Genomic DNA, 23,839 nt, shown 5'->3' on the forward strand with positions numbered 1-23,839 from the left:
TTCAGAGAAGAGGACGGCTGAGAGCCATTAGCAGCCAACGCCTAGCCATCCGTAGCAACTGGAGTCTGAGTGCATCAGCAGAGAAAGGGTCTGGCAGGGGCACGACAGTGACGGCTGCACACATGAAACAGTGGTGTACCGTTTATGGCTTTATGTGTGTAGTAAAATCACAAACATTTTCATGGACATAAAAAACAACATTCATTTAAAAATAATGGTGTCCTTTAAGAAGGAAAGGAGGAAGGCAAAGAAAAGTAGTCACATACTGTTTTAAAAATCACTACACTGTACTACACCATATTACATTTGAATAATGTAAAAATTATTTGATTTAATATTGTTTTAAAAGATAGTAATATAAAATATTGCCAGTCATAACTGTCAATTGAGTAGAAAGATACATAGGACATTCATGTGCAAAGACAAAGACTGAATCTATTTCATTAAGGTGATGGCATATACACCTAAGCCATGGATCCCTAGGTGGACATCTTTGGTTTCATTATCCACCACTTTTGAAGTGGTCCTCAGAGCTTCATTAAGCCTGGATAGGTCCACTGACGTTTGTGCCAATTCAAACATATTCATTTATGCAGACCTATTTCCCCTCTTGCATGTGGAAGTTCACCTGTGAGGATGTGAGGTTTAAACTTACTACAGCCATCTTGAAAACTGGGCAAAGAACCAAAAGTTCCAGAAAAGCTGACAAATACCTTTCTACAGAGTTTTTGACATGTCATTAAAAACAAACTTTTTTGTTTAAGCTCCTTTGTATCTGAGCAGTCGGCTATTTTCAGCAGAAAGCATCTTCATGAAAACTGCAGAAATCTATCGGATACCCAAAATTACCAATTAGAACATATCATTTTGAAATTATCAAAGATATCATCCTCTTTTACTAAATAAGATGTAGCTACTCCCAATGTAGCTTTTTTATGGTCGTGAAGAATTTCTGGTAATTTCCTTCTTTTATGGTGGTATATCATAATTCATGAATTTTATCTGAAGTGTGATTGTTTCTGATTATTGTGGCTTCCTCTTGATTTTTGTAAGTGAAGTTGCTGACTTCAAGCTGCTGGGAAAAAAAAATGTTGGCAGTTTTCCAAGGAGCACGGCTATTATGTCCCCAAAAGATGAAGAATTAATTCTTTCCTTTCCGTTCCCTTTGCTTTCTTTTCCGTTCTTTCTGCGCTAAGGCCACTATTTTAAAATAACCCCCAAATACCACTGATGTAAATCTCTGCATACCACTGTAAGGATCAAATAAAATACATGGAAAAATGCTTTAGAGGCAGGAGGATACTCTGCAAGACTGTGGAGCTGACATTATTATTGTTGGTACATCTTAACAACATTGCTTAACAATAATAGCAAACTAAGAATAGATGAATGTGGTAGAATCTGCCTACATTATTTTCATAAATGTAACTGAATTTGCTCAAAAACTAAGATAATGTCTTGGCCACCTCTTCAGCCTTGGTTTGACAAGGTCATAATAAACACAAACTTTTGTTTTTATTTAATAAACACTTATTCCACAATGATTTCACCTTAGTTATATTTCAGGAGACTTTAAAAAATACCATTCAACAGACTTTAAAAATAATAACTCTTACTTCTTGTGACAACTTTTGAGGGAGATACTTTCATTAATCTCATTTTGCGGATGAGGAAAGTGAGACACTGTTTAAGCAACTGCCAAAGCTATGCAACTGGTAAGAGGCAGAATTGTAATAATGATCATTTTACTTGACGTTGTTGGGGAGTAAAAAGTCTTCCTCAACTGTCTTAGGGTCCTTGGCTGGGTCTGAAAATTAAGTTGACAAAGATAGATTCACAGGAGAAAAGCATACAAATGTATTTATTATAAGTTTTAAGTAACACAGGAGGCTTCATAAGGAAATGAAGACCCAAAGAAATATTTAGACATGAGTATTTTTATGCAAGTTTTGATGAAGAGTGGACAGTCGTGTAGAAGTATGATAGGTTAAGGAGTATGAGATAAGTGTACTAAACTGGGGGAGAATCAGCAACATCTGCTTATTTAGGTTCTTCTTGGCATCCTTTTGTCTTTGGAGATAAGGATGTTCCTTTCCTCTAAGAATAAGGAGGGCACCTCTCAAATAAGGCTTTTATGACCTGTTTTAAGGAAGAAGGTCAGAAGACAAGTCAGCATGACCTTCCTGCTTCTGCTGGTTTCTCAGTCTCCTTCAGCTTAAAATATTCAAAATGCCAATGTGCTGTATTGTGGATTAGTGTGTCCTAAACCGCATTAACATATAGAAATAAATACACGAAGTTATTCACTAAAAGTGAGAAAGTGTGAACAGGTTTACCACGTGCTTCATTTTGCTTTATAAGCAAGTCTAAAGAAAAGTAAAGGACAAAAAAAGAAAAAATTAGTTGGAATTGTTTGTTTTTCTTTTAGCTTCTTTTTTAAAAGTGTGTGTGTGTGTGTGTGTGTGTGTGTGTGTGTGTGTGTGTGTGTGTGTAGAAGGGGTATAATGAGCCTCTGTCTGGAAATTATCTGGAAATTATGTTTCATCAATCTGTACATACTGTGAGAGGAAATTTTAAAGAAAAAAATCATACCACGAAAGATTCCAAAATCTCTCCATGCATAAGCTGAAATATATGAGTAATGACAATTACATATCAAAATAAATATGGCATCCATGTTTTCCACTGGTGTCATCTCTCAGCATTTCCTTTGGATCTGACTGCATTTATGGTGAGAATCTTTCTGGCTTTCTTTTCATTTTTTGCCTTGTATAGTCAATTGCAAAACTGGCCTCTATCCATTCATTTTTTTGCAATGAGATTTTACATCTCCTCCCATCAAGGAGTGGAGAGTTTATTTCCCTATTTTGTGAATCTGGATTTAGACATGTGACTGATGTTGGCCAATGGGATACTAGAAAACCTAATACAAACAGAGGCTTGGCAAATGATTGAGAACTGGGGTTTTATCTCTCTTGCTAGTCTTAGAGACTCTGTCTACCACTTTGTAAATGAGCCTCAGCCTTTAGAAGGATGAGTGACACATAGTCTAGCTACTTCCAGTGACCCTAAAGCCAGCTATTCACCATCAGGCATATGACTAAGACCGTAAACCACCAAATGATCATAAAAGCAAATGGTGAACTCCACCAACACTTTATAGAGCAGAAACAAGTAGTCCTAATTAAGTCCAGCACAAAATGGGAAAAGATTGTTGGTTTAAGCCACTAATTTAGGGATTGTTTATTACACAACAAAGCTAACTGATCTATCTTCAAAAGAAATAATATCTGATTCACTTTACAGAAAATAGAAGCTTCAGGTGAGATGTATGACTAAGGAAAGAAAGTTTCATCAATTTCTGGAGCAGATGCAGAGTTAGTGGCCCTAGGATAAGGCAATGTTCTGAAAATCGATTCAAATCCTTCTTTAAGTCTTTATAGTACTCCCACTAACCTAAGGGGAAGAACCATCCAATGAAGAATTACTTGAACTTTAAAGCAGGGACAAGACCTCTTGTAGTCAAATGTGTTTTATTTTTGCTTTGTTCAGCCTTTCTTTAGTCTTTGCGATGCTTAATAGCCCTCAGAGACAGAATATATAATAACTCTTTGCTTCACCAACTCGAAGGCATTTCAGGACTGTGGATCAATCTTAATTCTCTTAGAGTGTGTCTAATTTCATTGCAAAAGCAATGTATTGTGCTAATGAGACTTAGGCTTCTTGGCTGTATTTTCTTTCCTTCCCACTCTAGAGCCCTTGCCATCACACAGCACCTTTCATTTCCAAAGGATGCCTGAGCACTTCATAAACTTAGCCAGTGGACTTATAAACTTTATGGCCAAGGAGTCAGTCAACCTCTGAAAAGTAGTCTGCTTCTGGTGTGAAAAGTGGCAATTGCTTACATATGGTTAACTCAAAGGCATAAGGAGGCAGGCATTAGGTTTAAAACCCTAAGATGCCTTGGAGCAGGTCCTATAGAATTTCCTTTCCTTTATTAAATCCTCTTCGGCACTGTGTTGAGTTGACTGAGCCCAAAGGAAGTGTATCCAATGAGTGAACTGAACCCACGACCTTAAGCACCTGGTTAGAATTGGCCTTTGTGTAATGACCTGAGACAACCTCTCAACTCTACAAGTAAGGGAAGTCAACAAAAACAAACCTCATGTATAAAGTTCTTTAAATTCAAAAACTTTTTAAAGGAAACCTATTCATATATTATCATTTGCCCATTTTTCTGTACCTTTTACATAAGATTTCACACTTTTTTATCTTGTGTTTTATTTGTTGAACTAATTTTATTTTGCTCCATTAAAAGCAAGATCTTCAAAATAGCCTTGCTAACAACCCCCTTATCACAATGAATAGGCAGGAAAGGAAGAACTTTCTGCCCACCTCTCAGTTCAGCACTATGTGCTACCTCCTCACAAAAGAATGAGAAAGATTTGCTAATCATGATGCTGAGAGCAGGACATTTACTGGACCACGGTTACTAGTGGCAGTGTGGCTGCAGGTTTAATAGGGACTCTGTTTCCCTCCTCATTCACTCTGTGCAAAGGAAGCAATAACTCTTGCAGCCCAGGCATCTTGCCTTCCTCACTCTATAGTCACAGTATGCTGCCCATTGCTTAATATAAATTGCACCATTGTGACTAGCTGGTCATGCTTAAGATTTGGGATGAGAGGTGTGGAGTGGGACACTCAGTTTTCTGAAATCTCTTTGCTGGTAGGTTGTAGGCATTGACTTGATCAAAATGTATTCTTATTTTCCATTGGCTATTGACTTCTCTTGATGATCTTATGATATCAAGGAAAAGAGATGATTGATAAGGGTAGGTTTTGGCATCCCTGGTTCTCCCACTGCAAACATTATCAAATCCCTCTTTCCGGCAGAATGATATGAAAAGATAGGTGTCGATTTGGTTAATTTATTAATCATTTATTTTTTATTTTTCAAAATTGTTTGTATTAGAAAAATATTCTCTTGCAGTTCAAACCACAGTTTTCTAGCTATAACTATAATCTCTTGGGACCCTTGATTCAAAATACTTGAAGCAAATTTGACATCTAAGTAATTCCAGAAAGATTAGAATCAATCACAATTTTAAGATGTCCAATGTGAGAGATTTCCATGCCAAAATTTATTACCACTTAGCATAGAAACTGCCTTATGTCTCAAGCAAAACTTTCATGCCATGGATTTGGGTTTTCTCCTCTTCACTGGTCTCATCTTTGTGGTAATGGACATAGGCTGAGTACCATTTTTCTGATTCTCTTAGTAGAATATCATTTGTTGGGCCTCACCAATTTTCTTACAATTGATTGGGCTGCACAACTTTAAAAGTCTTCCCAGGAAATGATCAAAGACTGATGGAATCATGTCAAAAGATTGACAAACCAGTCAGAAGAAGCTTCTATTGGCCAAAACTGGGACAATTCGAGCATCAGAATATATAGGATAGTAAAGATTATGAGTCAATGAATAAAATAAGAAACCATGAGAATCATCTGAAATATATAAATGCTAAAATCAACAAATACTTGAAAGTTTGATGATTAGTAAGATATTTCCAAGTTTAAATTATCTCTCCTCAAAATATTTCTCAATTGTAAATGTGAAATTAGTAATTTTATATTGGAAAATGCTGGACGATATCACTTTATTCAAGTGATCATCAGTAATGGGACACATCAAAATCATGTGTCACATGCATGAAACAATGAGAACACAGTATTAACTGTGATATTTCTTCTAGTGATGCATGACAAATTTAATCATGAAGAAAATAAGACAACTAAACTCAAATTGAGGATCGTTGTATAAAATAAATGACCTGTTATCTTCAACACTTTCAAGGTTAAAAAGTTAAGAAACATCCAAGGAACTTGTACAGATTGAAAAAGACTAAAAAGACATGACGACTGCATATGCAACTTTTGATTTTTTTTTTTTGGTTCATCTTCTAGAGTGCCTTATTTTGCCCTTGCTTATTAAGAAATAATTGACAAATAAAGTTGCATATATTTAAAGTGTACATTATAATGTTTTGATATACATAGTCATTATGAAATCACGTTATTCTGAAATGAATCCTTTTTCTATAAATGTCATTACTGAGGCAGTTGGTGACATTTGAATGAGATTTGAAGATTAGATGATAGAAATGCATTAATGTTAATTTTCTGATTTTGATGAATGTTTTTTTAATTATGTAGGAGGATGTCCTTGTTTGTATAAAATACAACAAAACATTCAAGGATGTTGGGGCATCAGTTTAGCACATTACTCTCAAATGGTTCAGGGGGAAAAAGTCATTGTACCATGCTTGCAAAAATAGACAAATAAATAAGTTCTCCTCTAAATGAGATTTCAGACAAATTAGCCATGGCTGTTGATCTGGTTAAGTAAGGGACAGAGAAAGCCAGAAAAGTTGATGAAACGAAATACAGAGTCAAGGGAGACCTTACATTTTTAAAGTCAGGGCTTTCCATAGGTGCTACAGCAGTGCAAAGTTTCAGTAAATAGCTTAAAGCCGGTGATCATTCCTGTCAAATTTTCAGAAGGCTCAATGATAGAGCAGACACTGCTGATTTCCTCTCCAGCGGCCCCTTCAACAGCCACATCTCCATATTTTTGCCTGAAGACTATTTAGTGATCAAGTCTACTCTGCCTGGGCACACACAGCTTTAATTAAGTCTTTTGGGAGCAGCCTTTTACCACTGACTGATGGAGATTAGAGTACCATAGGCTCCCATGTATTCCATGTACTCCAGCTCCCTTACTCTGTAGATGAGGTAATGGTTGAGTTGCATGCACTACATGGTCTCCCAGAGTTCCCCATTGATATTGAGCTCAAGCTGCCCACAGTGGTAACTTGCTTGATAATATGCCCTTTATAGGCTGCCTTCCCTTCCATGAATCATTTCAAACTCACTTCCTGTGATCACCTCCAAAATAAACTCTGTACACTCACACCCCAGTCTCAACATCTTTTTTTAGGAAACTCAAACTAAGGCCTATGTTTAGCCTAGTTACTTTTAGTAGGGCCTAGCCTAACTCCAGAGATGAATCCATATTAAGGTAATATATATTTGTGTGTATGTGTGTATATATATACACACACACACATACACACACACGAACACATATATATGCACACATATATATGTATTTATATAATTTTATATATAAAGTACCAATTTCTCTTCTCATTTTAAATCAAAAATTTTGTTTTGCCAATCTGTGTTAAATCTAAAACTAAAGTTGATGATGATAAGTTATTGGCTCTTTTAAATAGAGTTGGAACCACATAGAAAGCAGGATTGGACACCTCTCTCTACTCTAGAACACTTCTTATTATACGCTTCACTATTATAATGGTGACTAATATTATTTGCTATGGATAAAGAAAAGAGCTGAAAAAAAATGCAAAGAGAAAGCAAAAATTCAGTAACAGTAAAAAATTTGAGTTAACCCCATAGCTTAGAGGTGAAAAGACCTTGCACTATAAATTACTCTGAAGCTATGTTTCCTGTAAGAAAACACACACACACACACACACACGCTCACATGCACACACGCACACACGCACACTCCAGTGCTCCAAGGAAATAAGTGACTGTCTTTGGGTCTTCATGCATTTTCAGTTTGGCTGGCTCTGTCACTGAGATGTGAACAAATGAGAAACAGTGGAGGAGAAAAGAATACAGAGCTGAGGCAACGGGCAAGTAGAAACTGTTCTATTATGTGCTGTCAGGCTCGCGTGTGAATAGGGCTGCACCTGGAGGAAGAGAAAAAAGGAAGCATTCATCCATCTCTCCTCACGTGGGAAGCCAGATAGGGCAAGGGGGCTGTCCTGTCAAGAGAATGATTCAAGAGTCCTTTCTCACTAAAGATTAATCATACCGAAGGGCAGGGGTAAAGAATACCCTGCTCTATTTGCTTCCCAGTCTCTCCCCTTTGCTTGGGTCCCAAATGACTCTATTTTCATATGTCGAGATATTGGTGGAGCAGAGCCGCTGAAAGGTCTGAGACATCTGGGAGATGAATCACTCCATGCAGAAATAGAACAATTAGCTGTGTTTAGTCCAGCACAAAGGCCTTGAGAGGTGTCTAATTGAGTGGCCCGCAACAGAGCCAGGAAACAATGTGAATTTGAAAAGAATCCCACAATTAATTTCTGCATTGACCTAATGGGACATAATTTGTTAATGTGTACAGAGCCCAAAGTGGGGCTTTTCCGTGATGCTCATGGATTTAAAGTGTATGGTGTTCTCCTGTGTTTGGGCATGCTTAAATGAGTGTTTGAAAAGTAAAAGATGTAGTTAAATGCAAGCCCTTTTTTTGCAGTCCATTATTAAATCTGTGACCATTTAAACATAAAATGAGACATTCTGGCATGGTTTAGGCCACACATTTCTCCAGAATATCAGGTTTGGAATTAGACATTGGCAGTCAAATGATTTTGAACTGTAAGGACATTTTACAAAAATCACATTGCCTTTGGACAATTTTAGAAATAGAAAGAAGGTAAAAGTGTTAAAAAAAAATCTTACATATTTTTTATTCAAAAAGTGGAAACAGATTATATCATACAGACTCTTTTTGTCCAAGAAGAAAAAACTCACTTCCTTATAGATGCTAAAAATACATTAACTACACATGCTTATATGTGATTGTGCTCTAGACTCCTGTTCCCCTGGTTCCCAGAGAATTAGTAGTATTTTTGTTAATTCTGATATTTTAAAGAAGAAATTATAGTTATTTTCCTAAATGAAGTAATTGAAGGAATCTAAGGAGGCTTGACCTTTTAGAATAATAATAATTTATCACTCTAATTCAACATGCATTTTCATAATAATGAATTAGACTTATAGATATGAGTTATGCTTAGATAGATTATTTTTGATTCCCAAGCAAGCAGACCGTGTGAGGACAAACACTTAACTACTTGAACACTTGGTATCAGAGTTCTTTGTATGAAAAAGTAAGGGAGTAGAAGGAGTTGATTCACAGGAGCCTTCCAGCTCTGAATTCCATGATGCCATAACTTCCGATATATTCACAAAGCTAACAATTAAATTATTGATAGGAAAAGATAAAATTCATTAAATTAAGTATAACCTCCCACCCCCTTCTGTCTGCCAGGGATGCAGATTTTCCTCAGAACTGTATACTTGTGGTTTTCCATCGTTAAGCTCCAAGGCGTGGCATGTAGCAAAGGGGAAAGTGACATGGAATTTTACAGTATTGGAGATCACATCACTTTAGTGGAGGCTGGATCTACAGGGGAACAGCCTGACCAGTGTATGACTGAAGAAAACCAGTTCTGTGTGCTTAAATGAGAAGGACATTTTCTCTGTCAGGAAATAGAAGGTTACAAAAAGATGCAAAATAATGGGGATGACAAGAGAGAAAACGACTTAGGAATAGTTGTATAGTCCATGTGTCTCTTTTGGTTCATTATTATACCTCAGTGGACCCAGCAAAATGTCTGGGACATAATAGGCACTCAGTAAATATAAGATAAATGAATGCGGGCTTCTGTGTTAACACAGCTTCTTGACCTAAAGCAGAACTAAGGTTGAAATAGTCCAGAGAAAGGCATAGAGCTGGGGAGAGTCGTCACTAAAAACCCAGAGTTTGATGTATATACAGTCTTTCAACCTCTACCTCAGTTTTCAATGATATTGGACAAGTAACTGGTCAATTCAGGCAACAACACAAGTCAAATTGGCTATTTATTGCATCCGCTGGTCAGCTCAGACTTAATCACTAGTCACTAAGCTGATTTTGAGCGTATGCAGATTGGAAAGCCCAAAAGAATGGTACTCAAAAGTAAAGAAAGTAGAGTATTAGAAAACTAATTTTTCATTAACTTTTTGATCAACTATACCATTACTTTGTGGTGTTCATGGATGAAAAACTTCAAATCACTAGCAAATAAAACAGGTATTTCTATATATAGAATATTTAACAGTCTTATGAAGTGTTCATTATTTTTTTTCTATGAGAGAAGGTATGAAAACTCTGTTCATGTTCATCTTAGTTGCTCAGTAATCCATATTGTAGTCCTAAACAAAAATCTCTCAAAGAGCTCCTTATAGCCAAAAATTGTACCAAAAAATACATATTTAAAAAAATTATATCCCTACAATAAAATGGAGGAAAAAGGTCATCTTTGGTGGAAAAGTGTTGGAATTAATAAACCAAGTGACTAATAGATGCCATGTGGAAATTCTTATGTTAAGAAGTAGAGATACATTCAAACAGGCATATCCTTAATAGTTTCACAATCCTTATGTGATAGCATAAAGTAGCTTCCAAAATTATTCCTGATACTATAAATGTATCTTTAGTCCCTTGACCCTAGGTTAGCAGATTTCCTCCCTGGATTTTCTAAAGAATTGTGTCTGAGCTTTGAAATTGAAGCCAAATGACCAGGCCTTATGGCTGCAGGGGAAATAGGGAATGCTTCTCTTTACTATTAAAGCATCTTTATGACATCTTTTCACAATGAACTGAATACTCCCACATCCTTTTTATCAGAGGTACTTCCTACCTCTATTTTTGATTCCCATACGTCCTTCCAGTGGAAAAGGTCAATCCTATATAGTTGTGATTTTGGGTACTCACATTTCTCTTAGCTAGGCTTAATTTATTTTTCTTCACAGTGTGCCCCATTGGTTACTAGAGTCTTTTTATGTTCGGATCTGTATTCTAAATAGTCCTCAAACACTGGAGTTTTTCATTGGTCATAAGAACAATAAGAAATCTATTGCCATTTATATATGTCTCTAAAAAACCAGGTGGTTGGTTCAGGACATTCATATACCAGCACATTCTTTATTTGAAATATGAATACATCCAAGTCATAGAGGAAATTGGCAGACTAAATCACTGGATAAGAATTCTGGTAATGGAACGTTCAAAAAGAACATAAAAAAATTAGTGTGTGGTTTGCTCATCATGAGACTTGGTTGTAGCTGTGTTGCTGAAGAAAAGCTACCTCTATGAGATGAGACATAAAACCTAACAGATTTCGTCATAAAGAAAAATGTTGAATCTCATTCTGGACCATGAAATGGTAGATATGCTGATATCCAATTTATTGATCATTTGATCATACAATAGTGCTTTATTCCAAGGTTGTCTAATATGGTTACTTTGATCTATGAAGAAGTCATTCCATGTGTTATTCTTCCCTAGTTACAGAAATATATACTCTTAGTTTACCCAACAATGATTTGACTTGTGACTTATGAGTCAGCCCAGCATTGGGAGCATGACCCATGTGGAATGTCTTCGTTGCTTTTGCAAACTAGTCCCACTTGAATATGGAAGATTTCAAAGGGACAAGTGAAGACTTTTTCTTTAGTTTCAACTTCCAGTTCTCCTATATTTTCCTCAATTATTACACTTTGAAAATGTCTTACAATAGTCTATCTTTTGCTACCATATGTGTTTTTACTTGTTTTTGCAAGTAATATTTTGTTTTCTAAGTGGAACAATATGGGAGGAGGAGGGCAAAAAAAAACAAAACAAAAAACAAAAAACAAAAACAGGACTCATATGCTTTGTGACTTAAATCATATTTTCTCTTTTCAGAAACAAATTTAAACAGGTGCATGCTGCTCCAGACCTCACTTCCCTCCTGGTATCAAGGCATTCTTTTCTAATTTCTTGCTATTCACTTCTTTATGGGTGACACAAAATCACTTTAGGATCAACAAGTGTAAATCTGGACTCATTAACCCCCCTCAAAGCTGCTGTTTTTCCTTGTACTTTTCATTAAACAAGTGTTTATTGTTTGTACCACATAACATGCACTATGCTAGAAACTGAGGAGATATATACGGAAGTTGTGAGTGCTGAAGAGACAAGTGCTTAGAAAACTAAAGACTTGGCTTTTCTAGTAAATGGAAAAACAAGTACAAAGTTATCATCGTGTGACTGAATATTCAATGATAGAAAATAAACAGAAGTTCAGTATGGTTAGAATAAAGGAGCTGTGTGAGGTTGATTAGTGTGGCTAGTGTGGCAGAAGAAAAGAAGTATGGACTCAAATTGTGAAGGTACAGAGATGGTCCCAGAAAATATTTAAAATTTAAAATGTATGTTTTAGTAAAGTTGAGGGTTTAGGACCATGGCTAATAGCTAGGTATAGGAATTTCCAATGACAATTGTGAAACTAAATATCTGGGTCAGATCATGGTTTTAGCACCCAAACAACATCAGTGGAAAATAAAGCTGAGAAATATTCATGAAACAGAAAATAAATAACTAAGTGAATGGTAATATGTGAAGGGTAAGAGAAAGGGAATATCAAATTGACTCTGAGGTACTAGTGCCATTCTCTTCTTCAACACCCATGGGATTTAAAGTTATCTTTTACTTCCTGTCTATGTTCTGAGAGCCTTTGACTGACACCCCAGTGTCTATTGAATAAAGTCCGAATTCTCTGTTTTATTGTAGAAAATGCTGTAGGTGTTCTTCCCAGGCCCGCTCCACCTGCCAACTACGTCATTTCAGAGCATGGAAACCTGGCTTCTCCACTCCCTTCTGAAAAGATTAACCCTACAGTTTCCACAGGAAACTGAGTCAGTTGCCATACAAGATAATGTTGATTCTCCTAAGTAACTGCCCCTGGAATCCTTTTTGCTTTTATACTTATAACTAGACTCAAATTCCATCAAACCCCTAAGGTGAGGTATGAAGTGTGACCCATGATGAGGTAAGCTATAATCCAAGAGAATTACTTGAGTTTTATAATTTATACAGATAGAAATCCAGAGAACATCTATAGGAATGGATATCAAGGGTGTGAGATCATGGTGGAAGAAACATTGTTGGATCAGGCCAAATTATAGACAGAGACTCAGTAAGCAGAGAGTCTGCATTTAATGTTGCAGGTCAGTGAGTTTGTAAAGCCTCTAACTGTTTAGTTATTTGGTTGGTGAAAACATGAACCAAAAGGCGGCCCATAGTGAGTGAGTTAGAAATGCCAGACTCATCTTGGTTTAATATCACAGAAGATTCTCAAAGACATAGAGAGAATGGATTAGAATGGATTTGTTATTTTAAAAACCTACTCATCCACCCTGGAAGTGTCCAGAGACATACCATTGACCAATGACCGTGAGAATTTGTAAAGGAAGACCTGACATTCTTATAGAGTTCTGTGATCCTTCTTCTTTGTAAGCAAGAATTTATATCAGAACTATAGTGACCAAGTGACAGTTCTTGACCACCAAGGCAAGGTGAGCATAGTTACTGTAATGGACAACAGAGTCAAAGTAGCAATGAGAACAGTCAGATTCTTGGAGATGTGAGGCATTGCATAGTATTCCTTGAAATGAAATAGGAAGCCTACTAAATTCTTACTTGATTTGTATAAACAGAAAAGTTCTAGGTCAAGTGAATAGAAATGTAACCTTAATGATATAAACAGAGGCACAGCCCCTCAGTTCTCAGATTTGAGCTAATTTACAGATCCAGAATTCTTTGAATGAAGAATAGACTGGGTCCTTTTGAGGAAGGACCCTGTTACACTGCCAAAATTCATGCTGTTAGTCTTTCTCTCAGCTTTCCCCAAAGGCACCCATAGCCTTCTACCAGAGTGGCTATGCACTGGATGGAAAAGAAGTAATCATCCATTTTGGGGATGCTGGACACTGCCTTTGAACTGACACTAATTCCAGGAGACTGAAAATATCACTCTGGTGCTCCAATCAGAGTAGGGACTTATTGAAATCAGCTAATCAATAAAGCTCAGGTCCGTCTCACAGAGGGCCCAGTGGGTCACTGAATACATCCTAAGGTGATTTTCCCAGTTTCAGAATGCATAATTAAGGAAGAGAAGACTTGGGCCTGGTTTACAGACGATTCTACATGATATGAAGGCATCACTTGAAAGTAGGCAGCTACAGTACTACAGCCTCTTTCTATATTCCTAAATGACAGTGGTAAATGGAAATCCTTCTGGTTGGCAGAAATTCGAGCAATGCACCTAGTTGTTCACATTGCTTAAAAGAAGAAATGGCTAGAAGTAAGACTGCATGTTCATGGACTGTCACTAATGGTTGGAGACTTGGAAAGGTCATGATTAAAAAATTGGTGACAAGACTGCATCATCAAGCAAATTTAACCTATCCTTCAAGGCCTGGTGCGAGTCTCACTTTGTCCATAAAATCGCCCTATATTCACTCATTGCCTTCTTGTACAAATACTGTTTTTATTATGCTTCCCCTTCCAGATTTTAAGTTCTCCTAGAGTAGCTTTATATCTTATATTTTAGAGTATGGTGGGTTCAGATCTAGAATCTACAACTTAATACTTGTTTTCTTATTTGTGCCTCAGTTTCTTTTGGTATAAAAGGGGGATGATAATAATATGTTAAATGATTTTGGGAGGAAATTAAATATAAACATAGACAAAGCACCCAAAACAGTATCCAGATGCTCGATAAAAGTGTAGTGATTCCACCAAAAAAAAAAAAAAAAAAAAGAAATTAATGACAAGGTAATTTGGGGAACTATGGGTATAAACTTCTCTGAATAGGTGAAAAACATGAAGATGTTTATGTTCCATATGAATTCCCATCATACAGTGACCACAACAGAAGATTTTAATAATCAAGTGGATAGAATGACTCATTGTACAGTTACCTGTCATCTTCTTTCCCCAGCCGCCCCTGTCATCACTCAATGGGCCCATGAACGAAGTGGCCATGGTGGCAGGACAGAGATTATGGATGGCTCAGCAACATGGACTTGCACTCACCAAGAGTGATGTGGCTATGGTCACAGCTGAGTGGACTGGAACTACATCAACTTTCCTGGTTCTCAGGCCTTCAGACTTGGTCTGGTACTGTACCATCAGCTCTCTCAGGCCTCCAGTTTGCCAACTTCAGATCTTGGGGTTTGTCAGCTTCCATAATCATGTAAGCCAATGCCTTATAACAAATATCATTTCATATATATTATTTTAGTTCTGTTTCTCTGGAGAACTCTAATACAGATGTCAAAATTATCTTTGAAGTTAAATTAGATGGAGTTAAGGTTTTTATTTGGGATTTTGTAGGAAAAAAAAAAACAGTATGAGAAGTGTCTGAGACCTTTCCTTCTCGAATATTCAGTAAGCTGATTGGAGTGGCAATTTGGGACCTCTACATGTCCAAGAGTTTGAGATAGGATTTCAAGGCTATACTTGTTTTGTCTGTGAAGGTTGGATCTTAATCATGTTTTGGGGACAGAGGTGAAAAATATGGGTAGAAAAATACGCAGTATAGTTGACCCTTGAACAACATAGCTTTGAACTGCACAGGTCCACGTAGACACAGATTTTTTTCAATAAGTGCAGTTGGCACTTTCTTTCCACAGGTTTCACATCTGTGATTCAACCAACTGCAGATAAAAAACAGTATTTCCATATTTCCAACTAAAGTTTCCCAAGCATGGATTCCCAATTGCGGATCGAAAATACTAGATTCAAAAGTTCAATGCGTATTCTCGACTGTGTGGGGGTCAGCGTGCCTAACTCCCAAGTTATTCATGGGTCAACCATATATACTAAGAGCCAGAAACTTTGTATGAGGTTCTCAAAAGTCTACAGTGAGGAAAGCTGACTTCGTGAAACATGCCACCAAGTGAGAAAGACATTCTCGGACATAATTGTACAACTAAATTCATAATCACAAATTTTGATGCTATTTTTAAAGAATGTAGTGAATTCTCCAAGAGTCTGTATAACAGAAAAGCTTAGCTTGATCTAAAAGATCAGAGGAAGCATCTCGAGGAAGTGATAGGTAAAGTAAAATCTGAATGATGAGAAAGAGATAACCACCTGAAGAGGTAAAGGAAGATTATTCCAGAGCAAGGGAACATTTGAAGAAAGAGCCTGAGGCAAAGCTAGAGAACAAAATATTTATTTAGGCAACTTAATGATGGATAAATGGAACCTAGAGGGTAACTCCTGCAAACTTTTTCTCGGATTACCTTGCCAAATGGCTTTTGGTTATTATATGCAATGGGATGCAAGAGCAGGTGATTGAAGGACAGAGAAAGGAGCAAACCTATCTACCTTGACTGCATATCTGTCAGCTACATACCCTCTATGGCTACAGGTCTCACCTGACAGCCTCTCTGCCATGGTCCCTACAGGTCTGATGATCTTGTCTTCCACCAAGTGGCCCTGACTTCTGATCCTGCAACATAGTCTCTATGTTGAACTTTCAGTCTTAAAGATGGTCATGCATTCCTGCTTTTGCTACTCTTTTGGAGGACTTACTCTCCCTTTTGGCTTCTTAAACCTCCAAGCTCCAGGGTAATCAAATCTCTGTAGTAAAATCTCTCTGTTGAAAATAACCACAGTAGTAGTTTCTATGCTTCTTAGACTGGCTTGATTAATGTTCATATTAAGTAAGAGGCAGAGTCAGGGTTTGGCCGCAGGCTAGCTCCACAGACTGTGCTTTTAACTATTATTTTATACTATTGAATGAACAATTGTCTGGTTAGAACCTAAAACTGACTAAGTTGCTATCTGATCATGTAAAACTTATTATAAAATGGATTTAGGATTATAGTATATATACACAGCTGCATAACAAATACGTGAATTTGTTGTACATATATCCTAATTATACTTAATCATCGATATCTCAAGGACTCAGTAAACTCATCTTGTTCACTGACTGTAATTATTTAAACATTGTTCATTCAGTGCTTACTACTAGCCAGAAATTATTCTAGGTATTAGAGATGTAGTGGGGATACAAAACCTCAAAGAACATACTTCCTAATAGCAAAAGACACATGATAAGCACATAAATGAATATATGAGAAAACTAGATAGAAATCACTTATATGAAGAGAAAAAGCCAAGTAATTGGATAGGGAGCGGCTATAATATGATATTGAAATTACATTTAAGAATACTACTTTTGTTATAAGGAATACAACATCTTTCTTACCATTTAATGAATGATATTTAATTTTCTGAACAACTGTTTCAGAAAGCCTATATATTAGTTGCATCTTCAATTTACATAATTCTGAATACTCACACATGTATGCATGTATAGTTTATACAAGTGGTTGAATACTACTTGTATAGTCTATACAATTGTTCAACTGTTTATTTATAAAGTACAATTATTTTTACACATATTTGTAAACCCCAACGAAAAAACATAATTCCTGTTTTAAATATCTTTACTGGCAATACCTGGAAATACCACCAGGTGGTAATGTTTCTCCTAAAAGCATGATATTTCCTGCTTTTTTTAAAAAATGATACTAATTAATTAATTCATTCAAAATTATATTAGCAGACACCTTGTCTGCTAATTCTAACATCAGGATCACTTCAGAGTTGGTTTGGCATTACAGGTTTATTTCATCCTAATGGGTTGTATCTTCTTCGTTTTTTGCATACCTGGTAATAGTTGATTGGATAGCAGACATTGAAAACTTCACCTTCTCGAGTGCTGGAAAATTTTCTATTTCTCTAAATACTCTTCAGCTTTGTTTAGGGATACAAATTAAATCACTTGGAAGAAGTTTAATCCTTCTTCATCTTGTTTCTAAGACTTGTTAGGTGAGACTAGAACAGTGCTTGGTCTTGGGCTAATTATTTCCCACTACAGAGGTAAAGTCTTTCTGTGAGCTCTACACAATGCCCCAGGAATCTTAAGGTTTCCTAGTCGGGCTGATGAAACAGGCATTATTTTCAGTCTCTGTGGGTCCAGTTAGACAGAATGGTGTCTAATCCTTTCAGGCGATTCTTTCCTCAGCCTCAAGTAGTTTCCTCACATACATGGACTGATCAGAATGCAAGGGGTCCTTCCACAGATCCCCAGGGTTCTTCTCTGTGCAGCTCTCTTTTCTCTGATACTCTGTCCTGTCAACTTTGGCTACGTTGTCCTCCACAGACTCTTTATGTTGTCTCCTCACAGTACAGAGTCTACTGGGCTTTCCTGAGCATTCCTCATTGTGCTGTGGCCTGGAACTTACCTCAACACAGTCATCTGACTCAACAAAAGCCTTGTTTAATGTTATACTATCTCTCAGGCATCACTGTCCTTTGTTGCTTCATGTCCAGTGTCATGCAGTCTGTTGTTTCATATATTTTGTCTGTTTTTCTCTTGTTCCAGATGGGTGTGTAAACATCGTGTTTACCCTTTATTCCATCTTGGCCAGAAGTGGAAGTCACTTCCTTTCTTTTTAACCAAAGATTTCTGATAACTTCTTTTGTTGTATTGTTCTTGACATTCATTCATTCAAAATTTACTGAGCAATTGCTATGAATCACAATTATGCTAAGAATATCAACTTAATCCTCTAACTCAATAAATTATGCCCATAAATGTTTAGATACAGAAGTAACTATGCAGATTCCCCCCCTATAATTTAGTCCTATTTGGGGGGATTATTCTAAATGAATATATACAATCTTAGTATTCTTTGCTGACAAAAGCAATAATGACACTAATGGCTTCTCTAGAACAAGGATTGTGTCATTTATTTCTTTAATTTAGAAGAGTGAAGTGTTATAGACCAGAGCATCTCAAACTTAATATATATATGAATCACTCTTTCTTATTAAAATGCAAATGCCAGTTCGAGGTCAAGGGTGAGGTCAGACATGCTGCATTTGTAATAAACTCTCAGAAGATGCAGATACTTCTAGGTGATATACATGATTAAAAGGAGTTACCTGTGGATTCTAAAAATTTTAGGAAGAAATGAGGATCGAATCAAGATTATAAGAGACATTAAATCTGGTGCTATCGATCTCTTTATAGTTGGGGATTGTAAAGCCATGGAATAGTTAGCTGTAAGGCAAGGTCTATGTATTGTCTATCCATATATTTCAAAAGCCTGACACTATGTACTCTCTTAGAGAAAGTTTTAAATAAATTTTTGTTGAAATGAACTAAACAGAATATTAGAGTAGTAAAGTTTCCTTGGAGAAATTTAATCCCATGAATCTTAATTTTTTGGGTCATATCTATCCTTGTAAAAATCTGTAAAAGGCATGTGTATCAACACAGCAAATTTTTATCCAAATTAACACATATGTGCACCTCCTAAAATCTTTTCACAGGCCATCTAGGATTTTTAAACCCCTTAATTTTCATATACATTGACACTGTTAATGAACAGAAATCTTAAATTCTTGACCAAAATCCCAAGACTGATCATTGGCAGAACTTTTATTATCTCCTGAGTCTGTTAACTTTCAATGTTTTTTTTCCCCTCATCTATTACAGTATACTTTTTTCCTAACAGGAATATATTTTCCATTCCCAACAAAGAGGATGGACTCCATTGTGTAAAACTAAATGAGCTGAGTACTGGGAGTTGTAATTTTTTCTTGGATTTACTGGCCTGGGAATCTACAGTATAAGCATGTGTTGTTCCCTAGGGGAATTACTTAAGTGCAACCAGGACCACCTGTTGCTAAATGCTTCTTTGAGCAGCTCTCAGTACCAAAGGGGATGCGAATGTTAATGTGACGTTGTCTCCAGCCAAAGTGAAGCGAGGAGTTTATACTTTTATCCAGATGACTTTAACACATAGATTTTTGCAAACTGAGATATCAAAAGAATTGGCATCATTCTCTCTCTCTCTCTCTCTTTCTCTCTCTCCATCCTCTCTCTACCAGTGAGGGGTAGGTATACAGTTACAGTGATTGTCTGTGAGTCATTTAAAAAGGACACTAGACACTGTGGACCGTAGGCTTATGAAAAATGAGCACATAACAATATTTTGAAAACACCTTCATGTGTACAATCTGACATTAATGGACTTACTGAATTTCGGTAATGTTTGGTGAGCAGCACTGAAAAGAATACAAAGTTAGAAATCAACACCCATGCAGGTGACAACACGTGGCAACCCAAAGAAGAGCCTTAGGGAGGCTGCTTTCTTGTGTGTGGCAGGAGAAGATAATGTTTCAGAAGTTTTCCAAAGAATAAAATAAAGGAAGAATATGTCTGAGAGTTGTTTCGGTGAACCTGTGAGAGCTAGATTACTGTGCTAACAATTTGGAACAACAATAACAAAAACACAATGCCCTAGAGCAAAAGTGGAAATGAGACTATCTAGACACAGAAAGCCATTTCACCCAACATTGGTCCCATGTTGATCTCTTTATGTCTTTTGAAAGATGAGGTCTGGCTCAATATCGCCAAGGCATGCAGGCACTCAACAATTTGTTGCCCTTTTATAAGACACTGATTTGCTTCTCTCTCATTTATCTGAGAGCTTCCCAGTCTCATCTAGTGATCTGGTTAAGCTTTTCTTGCTAGTCTTGAACTGGGTCATCGGAGTAACTTTTAACATTTAACTAGAGTCATTAAAAATAAACAGACATTTGAGAATAGTGTAATTGGTTGTGAAGGCATTTCCAATGTGGAAAGGCCAAAGGGGGCAAAGCAAGTAAGTCCGTGTGGGCATGCTGTCTTTGAGACCTGACTTACACAGCAGTTCTCCGAAACAACTAAAGACTTCCTATAGCTTCAGGCACTAATTTGTCCGAAGACTGTTGTAAGACTTTGGCTAAAGAAAACCAGAAAGCCTATGAAAACATGGCTTACTAATAACACATCCCAGCTGTTCACTCCCTGTTAAAATGTAGAGAATGACGTGTTTTGGAACAGCTTATGTACTCTGCTGGGTACGTTTTTAGGACTGTACCGAGTCTTAACAGCATGAGTCCTTTTCATTTTAATCAGAGTTGTGTAATTTAAACTTGTCTCAGGACCCAGCTGTTTGTTGTTGACATTTTGTGTTCAGTATATCAGTCTCTGGAATTAGGTTATTGCCAAATTTCTATTATGTTTTTGGTCATCATGATCCCCATGATTCTTACTCATGTAAATCAAGTAGGAAGATATCTTTATATCTACCATTGACTATATGTTCTTTGAAGACAATTTATTACTACTCACCTTTGTCTTAACTGGAGCAATAATTCTCAAATCATCACATGTATAGGAGTGTATATAAGAATCACATAGGATGCTTGTTAAGTCATAGATCACTTGGCTACCACCTAAGAGATTGTGATTCCGTTGATCTGGAGTGGAGTCTGAGAATCTGCATTTCTAATGATCTCCCTGCTGCCAATTCTGGAACTACATGGTGGGTAGCACTGCCCTGGAGCTCTGGTCACAGCCTTATTCAAACCAAAGGCCCCTATTTATACCAAGGATTTTATAACATAGACTTTACTGTATTGAATAAAATTCATAGATAATATACAGCTCCCACACACTTATTTTTAAGTCAATATAATGCTCTAATTATACTGTAAAAATAAATTGTAAAAGAAATTAAGAGAATAATAATTTATGATAAAATAAATATTTCAAAGTGTAAATGCTTGGGCATAACTATACTAGAAAATATAATTAAGTTGTCAAAGTTTATACCCATTCAAAGGTCACCTTGAACGTCAGTTACAAATGCAGGTGTGTTGTGTTGCCACTCAACTATGATGTCTTCTTTGATGTCATTTTTTGAAATAGCAAATGATTCTTGATAAAAAGCCAAAACAGAACACGGCATAGCCCTTCAATGTGTATGGTAGTTGCTATTAAAAGTGTTTAAAAGATATTCTGTATTTATAGGCTTAGGTATTTATAAACACATTTTCATCCACACAAATGTGAGATAAGACCTGAGACACTTCCTCATTGTGTGAGACTATACAGCACATTCTAGGACATCTACAGTTCCAGGTCCCCACCCATTAAATACCAATAGTGCATCCCAAACATTGTGACAACCAAAATGCCCTCTAAATGCCTAAGGACACAACCCGACTAGAATATCAAACACAATGCTTTAAAGATATTAGATTTTAAAAAATTGAAGAGAAGTAATCTCTCAAAGTGAGTGAAGATTGGTTATTGGACACTTTTTTTCTTGGATATACTGTTTCAAGTGACTGTTTTTTTAAAAAAATAATAATAATACTACTAATAAAAACTCAACAATAATGATCAATAGTATTTTTCTTTACACTAGTTATTTTTACTTAAAATGAGTATTAGACATCTTCATCATTGTGTATTTACATCATTATTTTAATCAGTTTGTAAACCAGCTGAAAGAGCCACGTTTGGGTCATATTCCACAACCAAAGTGGAAAAATGGCATGATCCAATTGCATGCAGCTGTGGTCTGTATCTACAGGGACAGTGTGCCCTGTTTCGCTTCGGACAGTTCTGGTTTACACCTGTGGTTCTGCTATAATTGTAAATAATTACATTCATTCTCAAAAGTGTCTCTATTTAGACAATAAATTATATTGTCACCCTAGTTATACCTCACTAACAATATCAGGTGCTCAAGAGCTATATATTATATATACATACACATACATACATACACACATATATACATATATATATAATTTTTTTCATTATGTAACATAAAAAAAGTTTTTAAATGCAAACACCATGGCAAATTTTTCTGCAATAAAAACAAGGCTGGATAATTCTTTGTATTTTGAGATGTTGCTCCAATGTCCTATAAAAGAGTAATTTACTCTAAATAGAGTAGAGTAGGATATTTTAATTACCAACTATCTTTAAATACAAGACAATACTTCTTTACGTTCTTTCTGTATTTCCATGACTTTCTCTTATTCTGACTTTGTACAGTAATATCTCAGAACAAAATTTCATGACTAAGTTGAGATTTATGAAAAGAAACAAAAAGGTTATGGATTTTCTTTATTCCAAGGCTTTGAGAATAGAAGTCTATATCCAACTGTAGGTTCTTAAATCCTCTCTCTAAACTCTGGATCCAGCTTAATCTTAGAAGGAAACTAGGATCCTAATCTGTCCATTTAGTTTCAACATCAGTCTTGTGGTCCTAGTCCTTATTTCTGGGGTGAGCCTGGGAACCCACAAATCTCCTAAGTGCAGCCTTTCTGTGATTCCTTGGATCCTATAACTGAATTTCTGCTTTGGTTTCCTGCATCTGTTCCAACTGTTCCTAATGAATCTCAGCCTTTTTGGTGAGACCGCAAATACTCTGCTCTTTTCTCCTTTCCTCTCGGACATGTTCCTTATTCTTGTCCCCATAGCCTCGAGTCTCTGGCAGAGTCTCTTGCTTAATTCTAGGTAGCTATATTGGTAACAGTAGTTGTCAATAAGAAGAAAAAATGTCCCTCAGGTTCAAATAAATTGACTTAGTTATGATCTTAGGTTAACTCTTATTTCTTCTTAACCTCATTTTTTTTCTCAAAGTAACCCACAGTAGTACTTATTCCCTAAGGTAAGAATCAAATGACACAATATTTGTAAAGTGCCTAGAATTTAGTGGTGTTCAATGGAGCAAATCCTGTAACATAATAAGATGTGTATGAGAGTAAAAGGAATCATATCCTCTCTGACAGAAGTAAGAACTAAATTTGAGTCACATTCTATAGACTTCAAGGGTTATAATTGGAATGTGAATGCTTAGGAACCTAGGAGTTGTGTATGGCATTTAAAAACTGATTTGGCTTCCAGTTTTTATTTATCATCAAGATAGATGGGTCCAATATACATTTACAATCCTTGGAGATGAACTGGAATAGTATAATAACTTTCGGGCCCTATATAGTCAATAAAGATAGATAAAGAGAAAAAGAACAAAAACTAGTTAGTGACTTTAGATTGCCACGTTCTACATTCTGTTAAAGCTCAGATCTCCCAAGGAGGGAAAAGAAAACCCAGGTGACAAAGAGAGCATACTGCAAATAAAGTCATCTTCCTAAACAGCACCCTGTTCTTGCTAGACACAGTTAATGCTCCATATGTGTGGCACAGAGCAAACACTC

Source organism: Pteropus medius, unplaced genomic scaffold (genome assembly GCF_902729225.1).
Source record: "Pteropus medius unplaced genomic scaffold, Ma_sr-lr_union100, whole genome shotgun sequence".
Taxonomy (NCBI): Eukaryota; Metazoa; Chordata; class Mammalia; order Chiroptera; family Pteropodidae; genus Pteropus; species Pteropus medius.